Source organism: Macaca thibetana, chromosome 17 (genome assembly GCF_024542745.1).
Source record: "Macaca thibetana thibetana isolate TM-01 chromosome 17, ASM2454274v1, whole genome shotgun sequence".
NCBI lineage: Eukaryota > Metazoa > Chordata > Mammalia > Primates > Cercopithecidae > Macaca > Macaca thibetana.
This window is the reverse complement of record NC_065594.1, coordinates 48,715,739-48,720,479: the sequence shown is the minus strand read 5'-3', so window position 1 is coordinate 48,720,479 and position 4,741 is coordinate 48,715,739. Positions and strand designations below refer to the sequence as shown.

Genomic DNA, 4,741 nt, shown 5'->3' with positions numbered 1-4,741 from the left:
AACCTCCACTTCCTGGGTTCAAGCAACTCTCCCGCTTCTGCCTCCCAAGCAGCTGGGACCACAGGCGTGTGCCACCATGCCTGGACATTTTTTTATTTTGTTTTTCAGGTTTTTGTTTTGTATTTTTTAGTAGAGATGGGGTTCTGCCATCCTGGCCAGGCTAGTCTCAAACCCCTGACCCCAGGTGATCCACCAGCCTCAGTCTCTCAGACGTGGTGGCTCACGCCTGCAATCCCAGCACCCCGGGAGACCGAGGCAGGCGGACCACCCGAGGCCAGGAGTTCAAGACCAGTCCAGCCAACACGGCAAAACCTTGTCTCTACCAAAAATGTAAAAATTAGCTGGGCATGGTGGCATGAGCTGGCAATCCCAGCCCCTCGGGAGGCTGAGGCAGGAGAATCTCTCAAACCCAGGAGGCGGAGACTGCAGCCACCAGAGATAGAGCCACTACACTCCAGGCCAGGAGACAGAGCAAGACTCTGTCCAAAAAAAACAAACAAAAAAAAATTATTGGGTGAATGAAAAGTGATTTTGCAAAATTAGGCATCGCAGAATGTTAGAAGTCATCCAGTCCAACTCATTCATAACACACCCTCCCCTGCAGTCCCATTTTACGGACAAGAAACTCCAACCTGTACTACTCACAGATACTGCTAAGATTCATCTCCACCTCACTAACTGGAAGCAATCAGTTATTTTGTAGTGTGTGTGTGTCTAACTAAAAAGTATACATGAGGAATAACATTTCTACATTGCTTATTCTGTACTTTTCTTTGGAGTTAATGCAACAACTCCTGTGACTTAGATTAGATTTTAAAAGGAAAAAGGAGAAATGCATCTAGTTCTAAAGGGGTTGGTTGCTTTTAGGAAGTCAGACTTAAGATTGTGCATCTAAGAGTAGAATCCACTTCTCAGAGACTGGGGATGTTAAATAATTACTCAGGTTAGAATAACTAACTGACAGCCAGGAGGAAAACTTATCCTAAAGTCATTTATTATTATTATTATTTTTGTCTAGTTTGAATTGCATTTTAAGTCACTGTTTAAGCTGTTGCAGAAATACTATAAAAGTTTCAAAGTAATTTTTGGTCATTACCTACACTGAAATTTGAAAGTCACGTCAACAGCATACTTTATTCTAACTACCATTAAAACTCAAACGACTTGGGCCGGGCGCGGTGGCTCAAGCCTGTAATCCCAGCACTTTGGGAGGCCGAGACGGGCGGATCACGAGGTCAGGAGATCGAGACCATCCTGGCTAACACGGTGAAACCCCGTCTCTACTAAAAAATACAAAAAACTAGCCGGGCGCGGTGGCGGGCGCCTGTAGTCCCAGCTACTCGGGAGGCTGAGGCGGGAGAATGGCGTGAACCCGGGAGGCGGAGCTTGCAGTGAGCTGAGATCCGGCCACTGCACTCCAGCCTGGGCGGCAGAGCGAGACTCCGTCTCAAAAAAAAAAAAAAAAAAAAAAACTCAAACGACTTTTTTAACAGATTACAATAGTCCTCTTATCTTTTCTTCTGAACACTTACACCTCTTCCCACTGTGTCCAGTATTTCTCCAGTACATGTACCTCTGTGTTTCTCTGCCCATGTATATACCCCTGAAAGTTCAACCAAAAAAGTCATAGAAAGCAGAGAGAAACCAAAATATTTCTTACACTGCCAAGTTCCCTAGTTCCCTTTAAGTCTTGAGTACCTGCTCCACTACATGGTTGTATTAATGCTTATAACTAAGCTTTCGATGAATTAGACCAAAGTGTTCTATGTTCTAAATGATATTTAGATATCTGAATCCTTCTGTTAGAGCCAACAATAAAAATGTTATTTAAAATGTTGAAAAGTATAAAATAGTGATTATAAGTTAGCAAATACCCAATTTAAAAAAGCAGTTTTCCTTATACAGTACAAGCAATGGTAATTTGGATATTATTCACTTTCAGCCACCATTTGCTCTAGATGTATTTTACTTAAGACAAGTTTTTAAGTTTGTGTTTTTGGAGTGAAAATTTACATGGATACTCACAATTCTAATAATGTAATTCAGGTATCAAAAATACATATACATGTTAAAATGTGATGATAGCTCATTACTCTAGCATCTCATAACAGGTAAGTATTTTTTCCAGAATAACATTAAGTCACTTTTGTAGCCGTAAGTCAATGCTGCACAAATCGGCACTTAAGATTAAGGCATCGTCTTGCTCTGGAGTAGTGCTTCTGTGGATCCCAGGAACTGTACAAAGGTTTAGTTTTTTAAAAAATATAACTTCTCTTATACTTCAATTATTTCATTCCATTCATCATTTTCTTGCAAATGAAATTGAAAATATCAGTCTATAATGTTTTCATACACCTGGTATGACAATGCCTTCTTCAGCTCCATTCTCTAGCCACTGAGTGAAAAATTCACTGTCCAACAAGAGGTTTTTGGATTCACTAAGCTGTTTGAAAGGAAAAGGCTGATTTGAGCCACTTCTGGCATACTCTTTCTGGTTTGTAACAGAAGCTTGTTCTGGATCCACCCACATAAGGCAAGTTGGAAACTGCAACCATCAGCCAGCCTTGAAAATATTGGAAGTAGCCAATATTTCTTTTCATCACCAAAGACTTGCCTCCAATTTTTATTGTATCCAAGAGAGAAACCATTTACATTAGGTCCATATGAAAATGTGGGTGCACAGAATGATTCTATTATTGTTCTATTTTTTTTTTTTTCCAACTAGCCAGCAGTGGTAGCTGAAAAGTGAGAGGACGCTGATGAAGAACATTGCAGACACAAAGAAAAGAAAAAGGACGTGGAATTTTGCACGTGGATCTGTCAGTTCATTCCTCCAAAATTTTATGAAGTACTCTAAAACTGTTGCAGCCATGAAAAGGCAATATAATAGAGAATACAATAAAAACAGCAGGAATAATTTGTAATTAGAAAATCCAGCACAGTTATTCACCCAAAGACAGTAATGATCCATCTTAAGAATACATGAGTCACATGCTGAGCAGTGATGAGCCCGATCAGGTTTAATCAGCTGACATTTTTCACAGTATCTGATAGTTTTTGAAACTGACGTGGTGTAGATAGGTAAAGCTCTTGCTGCTCTTCTCAAAATTTCTTGTTGTCTTTCTTGGCTGAATTCTTTTCCATAGCGTTCCTTTTCAGAATTGGACAAGTAGAACTCTTCGGAGGGGGAAGCGGGAGATACGAAGATTGTCATCCATTAGTACCATACAAACATAACAAAGAACAGATGGAAAGCCACAAGGGAAAACACGGTCTTTCCATTTTCTTCATCTTCAAAAATAGTAAACAAGCATAGCTCCACCACGAACGCGTAGTGGGACCAAATGACCATGAAGGTGAGGAAGAGCACCGGCACCCAGCCCATGATGCATTGGCAGCAGCCAGAGAGCGTCCAGGGCGCCATGTTTGTCTGGCGGCTGCAGAGCCCCGCATCCCATAGTTCTGGGGAGCGTAGGAGTCCTGGCGGGGCGGCAACTCAAATGCTCTGGGCTGCTCCTGGCCCAGCTACCCTGCCTCCGAGGCAGGGATTCTGGGAGCAAAAGTCCTCGGAGCCACCGGGCCTCCTCCCCTCCAGGCGCCGGGCCAGGTCCTGCCCCCACCCCAATACCGCCGCCCCCCTCCCCACAAATCACCGCCCCCCTCCCCACATACCGCCGCCCCCCTCCCCACATACCGCCACCCCCCTCCCCACATACCGCCGCCCCCCTCCCCACGCGTCAGTCCCCAACCGCCCACCCTGGACCGCTAGCCCTGGGCCAACTGCTCTGGGCCTCAAGCAGCCCCTGGTCTTCGCACCCTCAGGGGGCAACAATTTTCTTTTTAAAATAAAAATTACATTATTGTATTCTGCACCTTTGTTATGTACCTGAAAGTATCAAACTGGTGAGAATGTCAGTTCTTTTATTATTATTATTATACTTTAAGTTCTAGGGTACATTTGCACAAGTGCAGGTTTGTTATATATGTATGCATGTGCCATGTTGCTGTGCTGTACCCCTTAACTCGTCATTTACATTAGGTATATCTCCTAATGCTATCCCCCCACCCACTCCCACCGCATGACAGGCCCCAATGTGTGATGTTCCCCACCCTGTTAACAAGTGTTGTCATTGTTCAGTTCCCACCTATGAATGAGAACATGGGGTGTTTGGTTTTCTGTCCTTGCCACAGTTTTCTCAGAATGATGGTTTCCAGCTGCATCCATGTCCCTACAAAGGACATGAATTCATCCTTTTTTATGGTTGCATAGTATTCCATGGTGTGTATGTGCCACATTTTCTTAATCCAGTCTATCATTGATGGACATCTGGGTTGGTTCCAAGTCTTTGCTATTGTGAATAGTGCCGCAATAAACGTATGTGTGCATGTGTCTTTATAGCAGCATGATTTGAAATCCTTTGGGTATATGCCCAGTAATGGGATGGCTGGGTCAAATGATATTTATAGTTCTAGATCCTTGAGGAATCGCCACACTGTCTTCCACAATGGTTGAATTAGTTTACAGTCCCCCCAACAGTGTAAAAGTGTTCCTGTTTCTCCACATCCTCTCCAGTACTTGTTGTTTCCTGACTTTTTAATGATCGCCATTCTAACTGGTGTAAGATGGTATCTCATTGTGGTTTTGATTTGCATTTATCTGATGGCCAGTGATGATGAGCATTTTTTCATGTGTCTGTCGGCTGCATAAATGTCTTCTTTTGAGAAGTGTCCATTCATATAA

General features: G+C 43.1%; 1 pseudogene; it reads right to left on the bottom strand.

Moving 5' to 3' along the window:
• Nucleotides 1-1,474: 1,474 nt before the first annotated feature.
• On the bottom strand, nucleotides 1,475-3,424 carry LOC126940548 (palmitoyltransferase ZDHHC20-like; annotated as a pseudogene).
• Between the last annotated feature and the right edge of the window lie 1,317 nt (nucleotides 3,425-4,741).